The 18,790-nt window shown below is 46.1% G+C and overlaps 1 long non-coding RNA gene across 1 annotated transcript; it reads left to right on the top strand.

Moving 5' to 3' along the window:
• The first annotated feature begins 12,479 nt into the window (after positions 1 to 12,479).
• Positions 12,480 to 17,369, top strand: LOC135568519 (uncharacterized). Its single transcript, XR_010462666.1, has 2 exons — positions 12,480 to 13,003; positions 13,805 to 17,369. It is a non-coding gene; the product is annotated as an uncharacterized LOC135568519 (long non-coding RNA).
• The last annotated feature ends 1,421 nt before the right edge of the window (positions 17,370 to 18,790 follow it).

Here is an 18,790-nt window from a genome sequence, read left to right as displayed (position 1 = left end):
TACATATTTACATTGAACCATAGTTCTGACATGGATCATTTTGACCCCAGAGGCATATCTTTTATCACAGCCAAAAATGGTTTATTCCATTTTTCATGACTTTTTAATCAATTTGTTCTTAATACATCTAAATCATGGTTTAGTGTATCTGTATCAATATGGACAGCTACAAGATTTCTCTCCTGTGTGTGTTCTCTGGTGTAAAGTCAAATGGCTAGATGGAACAAAACTCTACATCAGAAAATACATACATGAAGGAGTTGTTTCATGATATCAATTAAATGATATGTTTTAACATTGTAGTGAAATGATGTCACAATGTAGAATGTTTTAACATTGTAGTAGGAGTATTTTAATGATGTCACAATGTAGAATGTTTTAACATTGTAGTAGGAGTATTTTAATGATGTCACAATGTAGAATGTTTTAACATTGTAGTAGGAGTATTTTAATGATGTCACAATGTAGAATGTTTTAACATTGTAGTAGGAGTATTTTAATGATGTCACAATGTAGAATGTTTTAACATTGTAGTAGGAGTATTTTAGTAAGTTTGTGTTACACCTGTGCTGGCTTGTCCATCTCGTTAGTGTGAAGGTGTTTCACCTGAGCTGGTCCAGGTGCTATTTAAGAGTGTCTGGCCCAGAATGCCAGTCGTCTTGATAGATGTGGAGAGTCAACACCTTTTGTTTGCTCCACCGTTTCCTATTAAAGATGTTTTTCATTTCAGGTTGAAGCTTCTTTCTGAAGAGAGCTTATTTTTTGAAAATGAATCAATACAAGCAAACAAAGATCGGTTCCGGGGATTGGTATGGCAAATACCTTACGATTTGCCTGGACTGAAAAGGAGATGGAACCGTGGAGTAGAGAGACATTTGGAAGGACCATTTTGATGGGATGCCTCAGGATAGAGGTGAAGGAAGTGCTCTGCCTTCAAGGGAACCCGAATGAGAAGGCTTTCGATGTGACGTTTCACAAAGAAGAAAAACATGACGAAGTAATGAAGATGGCAAAGGAAGCGGAGAAAACGGGACCCCTGTGCCATTATGCGGTGACCAGCCTGGCGAAGAACAACTTCAGGGTGGTCACCGTAACCATGTACAATCCGCATGTGAAGGATGAAGAGGTGAGGGCCTTTCTGGGGAGATATATGGACAATGTCTCCTCAGCGAGGTACCTCAGGGACTCCTGGGTTTCTGGAACGGAAAGAGAGGTTTCCAGGCGTTACTCAGGAGTCCCGAAGAGTGTGGATGGCTACTTCCATCCTCCGGCGATGTTCTCCCTGGGGGCTGACAGGGGAACACTCTACTACGCTACGCACGTCAGCCCCCGTTCTGCAGGCGTTGTATGGCCTACGGCCATATCCTGGCCTCGTGCAGCGCCAAGAGGTGTCGATTTTGTGGGTCGGAAGAGCACGAGGCCAAGGAATGTGACGAGCCCAAGGCTTGCCACGGGTGTGGCTCAAGAGCACACCTGTGGCGTGATTGCCCGGCTCGTCACAGGTCATACGCGTCTGCAGCTGGGGGGGGAGCGGGGGATGGGGGAGGAAAGAGAGGACGCATGCGGATTGTACGGATGGCACAGGGAAAGGACGGAGAAGGACGAAGAAGGGAAGAATGAAGAGGCGAAAAGAAAGAGGAGAGAAGATGGACCGAAGGAAAAGAAGGAGAGAAGAAAAAGAAGGCGGAAGAACGGGAAGGAGCAGAGAAGAGGGAGAAGGGGACAGTGGTGCGAGAAGGAGTGGAAGAGGGAACGGTGACAGTGACGGGGACGGAGGGAGGTGTGGAGGTGGGAGGGGAGGGGTGGGAGGGGAGATGGGGGAAGGAGTGGGGGACAGCCTGCCAAGCTTCCTCGAGGACGAGACAAGGGAATTGGTGGGGGGTTAGCGGGGATGGGACGTTGTGTCTCCCCGCTACCTCCTACACCAAAGAAGAAGAGAGGGAAGAAGAGGGGAAGTTTGGCAGGTAGTGAGAGGGAGGGGGTGTGGAGGGGAGGGGGCTAAGAGAGTGGCGGGGGAGGGGAGGGTAATTTGTCCTCCCTGTTTGCCTCAGCCCCTTGCATTTTAGTGGATGACTCCAGTGAGGGTCGGTGGGCTGTTTGCTAGAAGGATCCCAACTCCTCTTTGAGGAGATGGGGTCCCCTACATGCAGCCCCGAGGCAAACAGGGAGGGGGGGGATGGTGGGTGGGGAGGGAGGACCCAACACACTGCCTGGGTCATGGGTTGGGATGGAGGACAGGGGCGTCAGGAGTGGAGAGGGCGTCCCCGCCGGTGGAGATGGACCAGGGAGCATTGGGTGAGTCTCCTGTTTTTTCTTTGGTTTTTGGGGTTTTATTTGTTGTTAATAATTAAATGAATAGTTCTGTTTCTTTTTTAGTCTAAATGTTAGGGGGATAAGGAATAATGTTAAAAGGAGGGCGGTTTTTGTTATTTAGAGGGTGTGGGGTTTGATTTCTGTTTTTTACAGGAGGTTCACCTGAGGGATGGTGGGGATGTGTGTAGATTTAAGAGGGAGTGGGATAAGGGGGAATCTTTTTGGGGCATAGGAGGGTGCACTCAACAGGAGTAGGGATTTTGTGTGGGCATAGAGAGGTTAAAATAGAGAACACTTTTGTAATAATGCAGGGTAGAGTTTTGGGGATAGATGTTAAGTTTAGAGAAGCTAGATATAGGTTAATTGGGGTGTATGGGCCACAGGTGGCGGCAGACAGGAGGAGATGGTGGACTGTCTGGCGCCCCTGTGTGTTACAAACAGGCACTTGGTGATAGGAGGAGACTTTAATATAGATTTAGGGGTAGGCGGTGATAGCAGTGCAGGTGCCATCTCTGGGCTAATGGCTTGCCATGGTCTGGTTGATGGTGGCCTGCACACTACTCCGGCAATGGTCGGTCCTACATGGCGCAACTCCAGGGGTTGCGCGGAGGCTCGACTACATTTTTGTATCCAGGTCTTTGGGTCAGTTGTCTGGGCGGCTGTTGCCTGTTTTCTTCACGGATCACGACGGGGTGTTCCTGCAGGTGGGGTCGCCAGTCTGCCTCTTCGGTAGGGGTACTGGAAGTTAGATCGGGATATACTGGAGGAGCAGGCTTTCGTTGACGCATTTTTTGTTTCTTTCGGAGGCTTGACGGCCTCCGGTCTATGTGCGAGGGTGTTAGAGTGGTGGGATTTAGTTAAGGGGAGGATAAGGGCTTTTATAATAGGATATTGTAGAAGGAAAAAAAAGGGAGGAAAGGAGGGAGGTGGATCGTATCCAAAGGTTAATTGAACTCGAGTACGAGGCAGGCAACCTCGGCGGGTCGATTGACTGGGAGAGATTCGCAGCCCTAAAGGCGCAGCTCAGGGAGCTGCAGGAGCAGAAGGCTCGAGCTTTCCTGGAGCGTGCGCATAGTGGCTTTCTAGAACATAATGAGACTTGTTCCGCTATGTTCTTTAAGTCGGTTAGGGCCAGGCAGAGTAGGAAGGTAATGCATGGAGTTAGGGAAGAAAATGGTAGTATAGTAAGTAAACCAGAGGAAATGGTCAGGGTGACAACTGATCATTTCAAGGTTTATTTAAGGAAAGGAAATAGATGTAGAGCAGGGAAATGTGTTTTAGAACACTTGTCCCGGCGGTTGCCAGAGGACATTAGAGACGTGATGGAGGCCCAGATCTCACTAGAAGAGGTTGAGAGCGCTCTTAGGAGGATGGGAAAAGGGAAGGTGCCTGGGATGGATGGGCTGCCGGCTGAGTTTTACCTCAAGTTTTGGGGTATACTTGGACCAGTGGTTCTCGAAGTCTTGAAGGCCATCCTTGAGACGGGGTCCCGGGGGATCAATGGCTGTTGGTGTGCTGTCACTTCTTTATAAGAAGGGAAGCAACTGACCTTGGCAACTGGCGGCCATTGACCATGCTGTGCGTAGATTACAAGATTCTTGCAAAGGTTTTAGCAGACCGGTTGCGCACAGCCCTTCCCTACGTCGTCCACGAGGATCAGACGTGCGGGGTAGAGGGCCGCTCTATAAGATGGAACCTACAGTTGATCAGGGATTCCATCGCTTGGGTCGAAGATAGAGGGCTGCCTTTAATGGTAGCAGCGCTAGATCAGGCGAAAGCTTTTGATCGCGTGAATAGATCTTTTCTATTCAGGGTGTTAGGTAGATTAGGATTTGGGGAGAAGTTTATAGGATGGATCCGTACTTTATATGTCGGAGCGGGGTGTCGAGTTAGTGTAAATAGTCACTTAGGTGACGTTTTGACCTCTCGTCTGGGGTCAGGCAGGGATGCCCACTCTCGGCTCTCCTCTTCATACTGTACATGGAGCCTCTGGGGGCTGCCATTAGGGCAGACACAGGGGTGGAAGGCTTGTTGATCCCTGGAAGTGGTGGGCTGCGTGTTAAGATGACGCAGTACGCCGACGACACTTCCTTGCTGTTGTGCAAGGACTCGTGCCTGACAAGGTCCCTTGCCATCTTTGGGGATTTTACCCGAGCGTCGGGAGCAGTTCTGAACCATGCAAAGTCTTCCGTCAAGTTTTCGGAAGATGGCGCGGTAGAACGGATGTGCCTGGGGGGTTATCTCTCTGTGTAGGGGCCCAGAGGATTCTCGGGGTTCATTTTGAGACCTCCGGCTCAGCGACGCTAAACTGGAACATGCGTATCGCAGTGGTACAGAGGAAGCTAGCAATGTGGAAGGCTAGGTATTTGTCTTTTATGGGCAAAGTCCTGGTCCTAAAGGTGGATGTGTTGCCGTCTCTTTTGTATTTGGCATACATCTACCCATTGCCGGCTTGTCTGAGGAGGCCTCTAGTGAGGCTTGTGTTTCAGTTTATGTGGAGTGGCAGGTGCGAGTGGGTCGCCAGGGCACGCATGATCTGTCCCATCGGGGGAGGGAGGTAGGGGGTACCACATTTCCCCTCAAGCTGGACTCAATTTTTGTTTCTTTCTTGTTAGCGGAGCTTGCTCAGCCAGTGATACACCCGTCCGGTTACCTCCTGCGGGTGTTCTTCTCGTACCAGGCGAAGCGTAATGGTGTGGTCTAACGCGGGTCCTCGGGCGGAACAGCTGCCGTGGCACTTTGGCCATGCGGCCAAGTGGCTGCGTGCGCACCCGAGGTTGAAGTTGCCCGAGTAGGTTTAGACCACAGGCACCTGTACGAGGAGGTCAGGCAGGCAGGGAGTCCTGCGCCTGTAGCGGGCATCTCGTCAGTGGTCTGGGAGGGAGTGCAGGCGCGGGGCCTGGACAACGGGCTCAAGGACCTGGTGGTTGAGCCTTCATAAGCGCTTGCCGGTACGTTCCATCTTGTACCGGTATAGTTTGGTGCAATCCCCCACCTGTCCAAGATCCTCTTGTGGCAGGGAGGAGACTGTGCGCCATGTCTTTTGGGACTGTGCCTTTGCCGGACTAGTCTGGGCTAGGGCACGGGTGATGCTAGGTGTGGTTAGGAGTGATTTTGTTTTGACATGGGCTAGGCTAGAGAGAGGCGTAGGGAGAGCAAAGGGAACGGATAGGGACAGGTTTCTGCTCTGGCTTCTCATGAGTCTCTTTAAAAGGGACTGTGGGAAGCCAGGAAGAATTTTGTCAAGACAGGGAGAGATTGGGGGTGGAAGGGATAGTGAGAAGGGTGGAAGGTGATTTGAGGGGAGGATGAAGAGGGAGGAGAGGAAGTGGGGAAGCATGCGGCACGGGAGAGGTGGAAAGGGGGTTTAGGGCTGGGAGTGTTAGAGTGAGTTTGGTAAGGGGATAGATTAGGGAAGGGGAGATAGGGAAAGGGTTAGGTATTGGTTAGGTATGACGGGGAGGGACGATGCTCCCCTGAGGTTTGTTTTTGTTTGGTGTTTGGTGATTTGGTTTTGTAAATATAAGTAAGTAATTAAGAATGAATGAGAGATATGATTTTGTAAAGTGTGAATGGTATTGATTGTAAATAAATTATTTTAACCACCTTCGTCCTATTGAGGATGTTTTAATTTCAGGTTGAGGTTTTCGTACTGAAGAGAGCCTTATTTTGAAGAAGAAAAAAATGAATCCAAACAAGCAAACCAGGTGGGTTCCGGGGACTGGTATAGCAAATACCGTAAGATTTTCATGGACTGAAAAGGAGATGGTGTCTTGGGGCAGGGAAACTTTTGGAAGGACCATATTGATGGGATGCCTCAAGATAGAGGTGAAGGAAGTGCTCTGCCTCCAAGGCAACCCAAATGAAAAAGGTTTTGATGTGACATTTCACAAGGAAGAGAAACATGATGACGTATTGAAGATGGCAAAGGAAGCGGGAAAAAAAGGACCCCTGTGCCATTATGCGGTGACCAGCCTGGCAAAGAACAACTTCAGGGTGGTCACCGTAAACATGTACAATCCGCATGTGAAGGATGAAGAAGTGAGGGCCTTTCTGGGGAGATACATGGACAATGTCTCCTCAGCGAGGTACCTCAGGGACTCCCTGGGTTTCTGGGACGGGAGAAGAGGTTTCCAGGCGTTACTCAGGGAGTCCCCGAAGAGTGAGGATGGCTACCTCCATCCTCCGGCGAGGGAGGGAACGGGGACAGTGACGGAGAAGGAGGGAGGAGTGGAGGTGGGGGGGGCGGGGGACAGCCTGCCAGGCTTCCTCGAGGTCGAAATGAGGGATTTGGTGGAGGAGTTAACGGGGATGGGACGTTGTGTCTCCCCACTACCTCCTTCACCAAAGAAGAAAGGGATGAAGAGGAGGAGCTTGGCAGGAAGTGAGAGGGAGGGGGTGTGGAGGGGGAGGGGGGCTAAGAGAGTGGCGGGGGAGGAGGGCACATTTGTCCTCCCTGTTTGCCTCAGCCCTTGCATTTTAGTGGATGACTCCAGTGAGGGGTCGGTGGGCTGTTTGCTAGAGGGATCCCAACTCCTGTTTGAGGAGATGGGGTCCCCTACATGCAGCCCCGAGGCAAACAGGGGGGGGATGGTGGGTGGGGAGGGAGGACCCAACACACTGCCTGGGTCATGGGTTGGGATGGAGGACGGGGGGGCGTCAGGAGAGGAGAGGACGTCCCGCCGGTGGAGATGGACCAGGGAGCATCGGGTGAGTCTCCTGTTTTTCTTTGGTTTTGGGGTTTTATTTGTTGTTAATAATTACATGAATAGTTCTGTTTCTTTTTTTAGTCTAACTGTTAGGGGGTTAAGGGATAATGTTAAAAGGAGGGCGGTTTTTTGTTATTTAGAGGGTGTGGGGTTTGATTTCTGTTTTTACAGGAGGTTCACCTGAGGGATGGTGGGGATGTGTAGATTTAGGAGGAGTGGGATAAGGGGGATCTTTTTGGGGCATAGGAGGGGTGCACTCAACAGGAGTAGGGATTCTGTGTGGGAATAGAGAGGTTAAGGTGGAGAACACTTTTGTTATAATGCAGGGTAGAGTTTTGGGGATAGATGTAAAGTATAGAGAAGTTAGATATAGGTTAATTGGGGTGTATGGGCCACAGGTGGCCGGCAGACAGGAGGAGATGGTGGACTGTCTGGCGCCCTGTGTGTTACAAACAGGCACTTGGTGATAGGAGGGATTTTAATATAGATTTAGGGGTAGGTGGTGATAGCAGTGCAGGCGCCATCACTGGGCTAATGGCTTGCCATGGTCTGGTTGATGGTGGCCTGCACACTACTCCGGCAATGGTCGGTCCCTACATGGCGCAACTCCAGGGGGTTGCGCGGAGGCTCGACTACATTTTTGTATCCAGGTCTTTGGGTCAGTTGTCTGGGCGGCTGTTGCCTGTTTTCTTCACGGATCACGACGGGGTGTTCCTGCAGGTGGGGTCGCCAGTCTGCCTCTTCGGTAGGGGTACTGGAAGTTAGATCGGGATATACTGGAGGAGCAGGCTTTCGTTGACGCATTTTTTTTGTTTCTTTCGGAGGCTTGACGGCCTCCGGTCTATGTGCGAGGGTGTTAGAGTGGTGGGATTTAGTTATGGGGAGGATAAGGGCTTTTATAATAGGATATTGTAGAAGGAAAAAAAAGGGAGGAAAGGAGGGAGGTGGATCGTATCCAAAGGTTAATTGAACTCGAGTACGAGGCAGGCAACCTCGGCGGGTCGATTGACTGGGAGAGATTCGCAGCCCTAAAGGCGCAGCTCAGGGAGCTGCAGGAGCAGAAGGCTCGAGCTTTCCTGGAGCGTGCGATAGTGGCTTTCTAGAACATAATGAGACTTGTTCCGCTATGTTCTTTAAGTCGGTTAGGGCCAGGCAGAGTAGGAAGGTAATGCATGGAGTTAGGGAAGAAAATGGTAGTATAGTAAGTAAACCAGAGGAAATGGTCAGGGTGACAACTGATCATTTCCAAGGTTTATTTAAGGAAAGGGAAATAGATGTAGAGCAGGGAAATGTGTTTTTAGAACACTTGTCCCGGCGGTTGCCAGAGGACATTAGAGACGTGATGGAGGCCCAGATCTCACTAGAAGAGGTTGAGAGCGCTCTTAGGAGGATGGGAAAAGGGAAGGTGCCTGGGATGGATGGGCTGCCGGCTGAGTTTTACCTCAAGTTTTGGGGTATACTTGGACCAGTGGTTCTCGAAGTCTTGAAGGCCATCCTTGAGACGGGGGTCCCGGGGGATCAATGGCTGTTGGTGTGCTGTCACTTCTTTATAAGAATAGGGAAGCAACTGACCTTGGCAACTGGCGGCCTTTGACCATGCTGTGCGTAGATTACAAGATTCTTGCAAAGGTTTTAGCAGACCGGTTGCGCACAGCCCTTCCCTACGTCGTCCACGAGGGGTAGAGGGCCGCTCTATAAGATGGAACCTACAGTTGATCAGGGATTCCATCGCTTGGGTCGAAGATAGAGGGCTGCCTTTAATGGTAGCAGCGCTAGATCAGGCGAAAGCTTTTGATCGCGTGAATAGATCTTTTCTATTCAGGGTGTTAGGTAGATTAGGATTTGGGGAGAAGTTTATAGGATGGATCCGTACTTTATATGTCGGAGCGGGGTTAGTGTAAATAGTCACTTAGGTGACGTTTTTGACCTCTCGTCTGGGGTCAGGCAGGGATGCCCACTCTCGGCTCTCCTCTTCATACTGTACATGGAGCCTCTGGGGGCTGCCATTAGGGCAGACACAGGGGTGGAAGGCTTGTTGATCCCTGGAAGTGGTGGGCTGCGTGTTAAGATGACGCAGTACGCCGACGACACTTCCTTGCTGTTGTGCAAGGACTCGTGCCTGACAAGGTCCCTTGCCATCTTTGGGGATTTTACCCGAGCGTCGGGAGCAGTTCTGAACCATGCAAAGTCTTCCGTCAAGTTTTTCGGAAGATGGCGCGGTAGAACGGATGTGCCTGGGGGGTTATCTCTCTGTGTAGGGGCCCAGAGGATTCTCGGGGTTCATTTTGAGACCTCCGGCTCAGCGACGCTAAACTGGAACATGCGTATCGCAGTGGTACAGAGGAAGCTAGCAATGTGGAAGGCTAGGTATTTGTCTTTTATGGGCAAAGTCCTGGTCCTAAAGGTGGATGTGTTGCCGTCTCTTTTGTATTTGGCATACATCTACCCATTGCCGGCTTGTCTGAGGAGGCCTCTAGTGAGGCTTGTGTTTCAGTTTATGTGGAGTGGCAGGTGCGAGTGGGTCGCCAGGGCACGCATGATCTGTCCCATCGGGGAGGGAGGTAGGGGGGTACCACATTTCCCCCTCAAGCTGGACTCAATTTTTGTTTCTTTCTTGTTAGCGGAGCTTGCTCAGCCAGTGATACACCCGTCCGGTTACCTCCTGCGGGTGTTCTTCTCGTACCAGGCGAGAAGCGTAATGGTGTGGTCTAACGCGGGTCCTCGGGCGGAACAGCTGCCGTGGCACTTTGGCCATGCGGCCAAGTGGCTGCGTGCGCACCCCGAGGTTGAAGTTGCCCGAGTAGGTTTAGATCACAGGCACCTGTACGAGGAGGTCAGGCAGGCAGGGAGTCCTGCGCCTGTAGCGGGCATCTCGTCAGTGGTCTGGGAGGGAGTGCAGGCGCGGGGCCTGGACAACGGGCTCAAAGACCTGAATTGGTTGAGCCTTCATAAGCGCTTGCCGGTACGTTCCATCTTGTACCGGTATAGTTTGGTGCAATCCCCCACCTGTCCAAGATCCTCTTGTGGCAGGGAGGAGACTGTGCGCCATGCATTCTGGGACTGTGCCTTTGCCGGACTAGTCTGGGCTAGGGCACGGGTGATGCTAGGTGTGGTTAGGAGTGATTTTTTTTTGACATGGGCTAGGCTAGAGAGAGGCGTAGGGAGAGCAAAGGGAACGGATAGGGACAGGTTTCTGCTCTGGCTTCTCATGAGTCTCTTTAAAAAGGGACTGTGGGAAGCCAGGCAGAATTTAGTCAAGACAGGGAGAGACTGGGGGGTGGAAGGGATAGTGAGAAGGGTGGAAGGTGATTTGAGGGGAGGATGAAGAGGGAGGAGAGGAAGTGGGGGAAGCATGCGGCACGGGAGAGGTGGAAAGGGGGTTTAGGGCTGGGAGTGTTAGAGTGAGTTTGGTAAGGGGATAGATTAGGGAAGGGGAGATAGGGAAAGGGTTAGGTATTGGTTAGGTATGACGGGGAGGGACGATGCTCCCCTGAGGTTTGTTTTTGTTTGATGTTTTTGTAAATAGAATTAATTAAGAATGAATGAGAATTATGATTTTGTAATAGTATGAATGGTATTGATTGTAATAAATTATTTTAACCACCTTTTTGGTTTGCTTCCTGTCTTTAAGTTTGGTGTGGGTTTCTCTTTTGTTTGCCTCTTCTTGGGTAGATTTAGTAACTGTCTTTTAGGTCCCAGTTGTTGTTACTAGACAACTTTCAGTGGACACCCCCATAGTGTCTTTCAGAACCCTCCTAAAACCCCACCTGTTTAGTTGTGGTTGTTGTCAGTGACTCTTTGTTAGTTCCCTCTTCTATTTAAGGGACAATTCTGGTTTTCTTGCTGAGGAACATAACAGCAAACGATGGAGAAAAACAAGCTTATATTTTGGGTTGATATTGCATCCAATTAATCAATTACATTTCTTTACAGTGCTCATTAATCTTTCAGTTATTCTTAGTTTTTTTTATTCTGTTGTAAATATTTCAGTTTATTTTCTTTGTGAAGCCATTGTGTTGCATCCATGTCTGAAATGTGCTGTATAAATGAAGCTTGATTTGAACATATTGTAACCCAATGACCAATGAAGAAATATGTGCAAAGCAACACAACTTAGTCCCACTTAGTATGAAAAACCGTATCAATCTGACTTCTCCAGCCTGCTGAAGGCGTGGTGGAGTGATAAACACCACCCCCGGCTCTACCAGGGGCTTGAGGTGGTCTCCCACAGCTCCTCTTAAATCATGTTCTGTGGCCTTGCTGTTCCATTTCTTGACTGCCCCTGCAACACAGAAACACATTAAGTCGTATTATATAAAACACTCAAAGTAATGGATATGGAGCATCTATAGCCTCAGTTACACCTGGCACCTAAATGTGACTTCTGACATCTGAAATTCACCCTCACCTTTGATGCGCATGAATCAAGTTATCTGGACATTGTGATTAAGAGGGAGATTGGTGGCTTTAGCACAGACCTATACAGGAAGCTGACGGACAGGAATTCCCTGATAGCTTCCAACCTACAACCCTAGAAAATAGCCTCCATCAGCCAATACTGTCGCATACACAGGTTTTGTGGTACACAGTGACTATCACAAACAAGCTGACTGTCTGGATGAGTGTTATAGACAGTGGGGTTACCCAGAGGACTGTCTGGATCAATGAGGTCAGATCCCAATACCCATGTAAACATAGCTTACTGACAGATCAATGAGGTTAGATCCAATACCCATGTAAACATACCTTACTGATAGATCAATGAGGTTAGATCCAATACCCATGTAAACATAGCTTACTGACAGATCAATGAGGTTAGATCCAATACCCATGTAAACATACCTTACTGATAGATCAATGAGGTTAGATCCAATACCCATGTAAACACAGCTTACTGACAGATCAATGAGGTTAGATCCAACACCCATGTAAACATAGCTTACTGATAGATCAATGAGGTTAGATCCAATACCCATGTGTTGCGAACAGGTCGATTGTAGCGGTAGTTTTTTCGATGGTGACTTACTTTAGTTATTTCGACCGCGGTGGTTATTGAAGTCGTGGTTTCCTGGAAGAAACCGTTGTTGTGCATCATCTTTCAACGCTCCAATACCTGATAATGACCAAACCTGTTTAGGCTTTTGGGAATTTAACTTCAATGAACCTGAAAGTGTTCATAGTAGAAACATCTGTTGGGTTGGTAGAATGTGGAAAGACCCACCTCATTGGTTAATATTCACTGTAGTAGAAACATCTGTTGGGATGGTAGAATGTATAAGTAGGTTTTAAATTCATACTTATTACAAATCTGCAGTTGTCTGACTTATATTATTATTTAATGAAAGAAATGTAAAAATGCACTTTTTGTCTGGAAATAAAATAAACATTTATCTGCGTTAACCACTCAAGTCAACAGATGGCGATATGCGTTTTTCAGGCAATGCTATCAGAGTGACGTATAATGTAGTGGACGGGACGCTTCTTCAACATCTGTCAGCCACCTCGGTAGCTTCCTAACGGAAACGTTCAAGCTGTTCAGACTGATTCGGTCTATATTTACTTCTGTATTTGGAACATAATTCTGTCTTTTAACTAGTTTCCCCATTTCATGTCATATTTCCGTTTAGTCAGGTAACGGTAGCTGGCTTGATAAATGAGCCTATCACTAGGCTAGTCGCTAACTAGCTAGGTTAGCTGGCTAACATCCCCGACCATGAGCTCAGCAAGCTGCTGCCCTCCTGCTAAAAAAGAGGTCTGCTGGAAGGAGAAAGAAGGTATTTGGCTGAACGTTGTCGTGAAAGAGGAGAATGAAGAGGAGGATGTCACAGTAAATGAAGAAGTAGAGGGTGAGGCTGTTACACAGAAAGAAGAGGAAGAAAACGATTATACTTTTTTTGGAGTGAATGAAGGAGAGATAACTGTCATATTGAAGGAGGAGGAGAGGGAAGAAGAGGAGGAGACAGAAGATCTGAGTAACACCAGTAAGTCCTGTCTTGAAAATAGTTGTTGAACTGATACGTGGTTTTAAAACGGCATTCTACTCTAGTTCTGAGCTTAAATGATGTTTTTTAATGTAGGAATTGATAAAGCTACACTGTAAGATGTGAATAGCATCAAGAAGCTGCCCAACAACAAAACTTTAACAATGGATTTGCACACAAAATCACAACTTAAATGTCTCACGGAATGGACTTGCCTTCATTCAATACTGCAATTCCACTGTACTAAACTGGAGGCGATTTCCAGCCCACCGTTGACTGCGGTCAAGTGAGCCGACAGTCGCAAAAGCGGTCAGGCCATCTGCTCTTCAGTTTCTTCCTGAATTTGCGTGCGCGAATACACTTTACGGAATGGCGTTTTTTCAGGTAGGGAAACTGAGTTGAATGGACTCTCATGCACAGGTAGTCGAGACGTTGGCTACAAATCATTCCAAGCAAACCGTTTGAAGCACACCTATTCAATGTCCATGATAAAAATGATACCAAATCGTTTATTTAATTTTCCCGTTATCATAAAGTACTTTATCATTGCTAGAGTGTCAAGCGTAGGCTGGACTGGTGTAAACGCTACAGCATACAATGACATTCTAGACCATTCTATAGGCCTCTCTGACTAAGAACCACACTGAGACCTGCATTTTGTAGTGGCTGTAATAACACTTGTGAAAAGTGACTTCAGGTGATTGAGGGATCTAGTCTAGATTAAACGTCATAGGAAGTTTTATCATGTGGAGGTTTCATTCAGGTCTCTGTTTAATTAAATCATCTGTTTGTCTTTGACAGGAGAGAGACCAGACTCTCCTTCTGACAGCAGGAAGAGTCCTTCAGGGAAACCAGACCCCGAGATGTCCAAACCAGCAGGACGACATCACTGCTCCCAGTGTGGAAAGAGTTTTACTCAGTTAGGGAGCCTGAGAACACATAAGAGAATACACACTGGAGAGAAGCCTTACCACTGTTCCCAATGTGGAATGTCGTTTACCCAGTTAGGGAGCCTGGAAACGCATGAGAGGGGACACACAAGGGAAAAGCTTTTCCAATGTTCCCATTGTGGAAAGAGTTTTGGCCAGGTAGGAAACCTGAACAAGCATGAGAGGACACACACAGGTAAGAAGATGTACCGCTGCTCCCAGTGTGGAGAGAGATTTACCCGGTTAAGGTACCTGAAAGAGCATGAAGGAATACATACAAATACACAGGAGGAGAAGACATACCACTGCTCTCATTATGGAAAGACATTTTCCCAGTCAGAGAACCTGAAAACACATGAGAGAATCGAGAAGCTGTGTTCTGACTTGTGTTTCTGACTGAGAATGTGTGTGTTTGTTTGGGCTGTCAGACTTGAGTTCACTTTGTGTAATGTTAGTGCACTATTTTTCATTGTGATTAATCCATTGTCTGAAAGGGTTGAAAACACACTGACAACATCCAGAATACATCCTATATACAGCTAAAATCTACAATGCCATGTAAACACAAGATGACATTGAGGTTAAATAAAGTGTGATTTATCAATGGAACATATTTTGACACGTCCACTGTGTGTCTCTGTAGAGTCATAATATCCATAACAACTAGAGGTCAAACAGGGAGATGGTTCCATTCATTTTCCCCACAGGGCTGTGTTTTGTTTAGACTCACCCTGGTGTGATGTTTTGATAACCATGTAAACCTCTCTGGGACAAGGTGACTGAGGACACAGTGTGTTGTGAATTTATTGTCATGTTTTTAAAGTGGTAAAATGTCCTATTTATCAAATGTGCTTTTGGCTGGAGTCAAAATGACTCCAAAGGATTTGAATTTGTTAAAAGTCCTTATTGATACAGAAACACTAAACCATGATTTAGATGTATTAAGAACAAGTTGATTGACAAAGTCATGAAACAGGATGAATTGAATGAACCACATTTTGGCTGTGATAAAAGATATGCCTCTGGGGTCAAAATGATCCATGTCAGAACTATGGTTCAATGTAAATATGTAGTGGGTCTAACGTTTGTTTTAAATTATCACTCATTAAAAACGAATCAATCAACACATCCTTTTCTTTGAACGACTTAAATATGATAATCAACTTTAATGAAATAAATTAAAAAATAAACTTTTGGTTCCTCAACTGCGTTGCCCCTCCAGTCAGCAGATGGCGATGTGCGTCTTTTACGTTCAGGCGACGCTGCCAGTGTGACGTATAATCTAGTGGACGGGACGCTCCTTCAACAACAACAGTTAGACACCTCGGTAGCTTTATAGCAAACATAGCTACAACATTCACTCTCTTTACACTGTTTTGGTGTATGTTAGTCGCTGTGTATTAAACATACTTCTGTCGTATGTACGTGTTGGCCCATTTAATTATATATTTACGTTGTTTGTCAGCTAGCTGGTTTGCTAAATTAGCTTAGAACTAGGCTAGTTGCTAATGCTAGCTAGCGAACATCTCCGACCATGAGTTCACTAAGCTACTCTCCTCCTGCTAAAGAAGAGGAGGTCTTCTGGACGGAGAAAGAAGCTCTCCTGAAAGAGGAGGAGGAAGGGAAGGATGTTTCAATACAAAAACAAGTAGAGGGTGAGGCTGTTACCGTGAAAGAAGAAGAGAAAGACGTTTCAGTGAAAGAAAAGGAAGACTCGTTCAGAGTGAAAGAGGAGGAGGATGTTACAGTAAAAGAAGAGGAAGCGGAGAGAGAGGAGGGTGCAGTTTATGGAGTGAAAGAGGAGGAGGGGGAGATGACTGTCACATCGAAAAAGGAGGAGGAGGACGAAGAGGAGGAAACTGGATATCTGGGCCCGGTTTCCCCAACGCATCTTAAGGCATCCTATGGTTCCAACGGTGAACTCAGCCGTAAGATGGTTTTGAGAAACCGGGCCGTGATTAACACTAGTAAGTACTGTCTTAAAAACAGAGGCACAAACTCTGCAGTTGTTGAACTGATGTGTGGTGTTAAAGGGGAAATATGCAATTGCTACATTTATATTATTTATAGCCATTGATTCTTGAAGAATATAACACAAACCTCATGAGCTTAGTTCAGCTGTTGTACCCCATCAGAACCCCAAATAAGATTTTATTTCATGATATCAATGAATTAATGTCACAATGTAGAATGTTTAAACATTGCAGAAGGAGTATTTTAATGATGTCACAATGTAGAATGTTTAAACATAGTAGGAGTATTTTAATGATGTCACAATGTAGAATGTTTAAACATTGTAGTAGGAGTATTTTAATGATGTCACAATGTAGAATGTTTAAACATTGTAGAAGGAGTATTTTAATGATGTCACAATGTAGAATGTATAAACATTGTAGAAGGAGTATTTTAATGATGTCACAATGTAGAATGTTTTAACATTGCAGAAGGAGTATTTTAATGATGTCACAATGTAGAATGTTTAAACATTGTAGAAGGAGTATTTTAATGATGTCACAATGTAGAATGTTTAAACATTGTAGAAGGAGTATTTTAATGATGTCACAATGTAGAATGTTTAAACATTGTAGTAGGAGTATTTTAATGATGTCACAATGTAGAATGTTTAAACATTGTAGTAGGAGTATTTTAATGATGTCACAATGTAGAATGTTTTAACATTGTAGTAGGAGTATTTTAATGATGTCACAATGTAGAACACTAAACGTTTGCCCCCTGTTCAATTGATTTCTGCATAATATGGATATTAGCCTCAGGGGGGAAATCCAGGCTCTGAATGTAAAGAGTGATATTTATATGATATAACAGAAAGTGACTAACACAAAAAGAGCTGTGTTACACTTACAGCATTGGTGACCCACTGGAATCAAAATGTAGCTAGATGTTTTCTACAAGTTGTCCTCTAACCAGTGATGTACACATTATTCCCAGATTCCATGTGGTTTTTGAGCTGTTAGTTTTAACAGGACAAACTCATCTCCAGACTCTCACACAAATGATTTCAACATGATATCGATGAGGGATGAAAAATAAGTGTTGCGTTCCTTTGTTTAACGACCTCTAAATGTAAATGCATCTCTCCAAAATGTAGCTGACTGTCTTCTGCAGGTTGTCCTCTAACCAGGGAGGTAAAATATATCTCCCATTTCCATGTGTTTTTTTAGTTGTGTTAGTTTCAACAGCACCAACAACCTGATTTCCCCCTAATTGATATCAGTGATTTATTGATACTTGTCAAAACAACAGTGTTTCTGGTGCTCCTGCATTTTAAAAGGTGCTTGTTTAAGTAATATGATTATTGTTGCAGATGTTTGTGCAGATGGTACATTTTATGTTTAGGTTTTCAATATCACAAATGGTTTCTGCATATTGGTTATTGATTTGGACACATTAAAGCTGTGTTTTGACATTGGGCTGAACCACCAAGCTAAATGTCATCGAAAAGACGTTGAAAAGAAGACTATACCCAACGTCCAATATACGTTTGGTTTTAGTTGAAGGTTTTAAATATTTATTTTCAGGTTGTTGTTAATAACGACTTGAAAACAACTTAATTTCAAAGTTTGTGCAGTTTAGACACATTGACTGTTGTTGAAAATATTGAATCAACTATTTCACCAAATCCAGAACCTGTGAATTCAACTAGACTTTATTACAAACAGTAACAAAGCTGAACAATTCCATGGAAGAACTGACTCTTCATTCTTAGTAGCTGGCTTTTATACAGTCTGACCCTGATATAACATTCTAACCACTACCCTGCTGCCCCAATAATACACTAACTACATGTAATATAGCCTATACAGTCTGATCCTTACATAACATTCTAACCACTAGGCTGCTGCCCCAATAATACACTAAATACATGTAATATAGCCTATACAGTCTGATCCTTACATAACATTCTAACCACTAGGCTACCCTGCTGCCCCAATAATACACTATATACATGTAATATAATAATACACTATATTGTGAGAGATGATATTCTCCTGGACCAGACATCATCACAGGTGATATTCTCCTGGACCAGACAGCATCACAGGTGATATTCTCCTGGACCAGACATCATCACAGGTGATATTCTCCTGGACCAGACAGCATCACAGGTGATATTCTCCTGGACCAGACAGCATCACAGGTTATATTCTCCTGGACCAGACAGCATCACAGGTTATATTCTCCTGGACCAGACAGCATCACAGGTGATATTCTCCTGGACCAGACAGCATCACAGGTGTTATTCTCCTGGACCAGACAACATCACAGGTTATATTCTCCTGGACCAGACAGCATCACAGGTGATATTCTCCTGGACCAGACAGCATCACAGGTGATATTCTCCTGGACCAGACAGCATCACAGGTGATATTCTCCTGGACCAGACAGCATCACAGGTGATATTCTCCTGGACCAGACAGCATCACAGGTGATATTCTCCTGGACCAGACAGCTGGGTGAATACACTATATATACAATAGTATGTGGACACCCCTTCAAATTAGTAGATTGGGCCATTTCAGCCACACCAGTTTCCGACAGGTGTTTAAATTTAAGCCCACCGCCATGCAATCTCCATAGACAAACATTGACAGTAGAATGGCCTTACTGAAGAGCTTTCAGTAACATTCAACGTGGCACCATCATAGGATGGCACCTTTCCAACAAGTCAGTTTGTCAAATTCCTGCCCTGCTGGAGCTGCCTGGTCGACTGTAAGTGCTGTTATTGTGAAGTGGAAACATCTGGGACCAACAACGGCTCAGCCAAGAAGTAGTGGGCCACACAAGCTCACAGAACAGGACCGCCGAGTGCTGAAGAGTGTAACGTGTAAAAATCATC

This window comes from Oncorhynchus nerka, unplaced genomic scaffold (assembly GCF_034236695.1).
Source record: "Oncorhynchus nerka isolate Pitt River unplaced genomic scaffold, Oner_Uvic_2.0 unplaced_scaffold_1524, whole genome shotgun sequence".
Lineage (NCBI taxonomy): Eukaryota > Metazoa > Chordata > Actinopteri > Salmoniformes > Salmonidae > Oncorhynchus > Oncorhynchus nerka.
The sequence above is the reverse complement of the archived record's forward strand: the minus strand, read 5'-3'. Positions and strand labels throughout refer to the sequence as shown.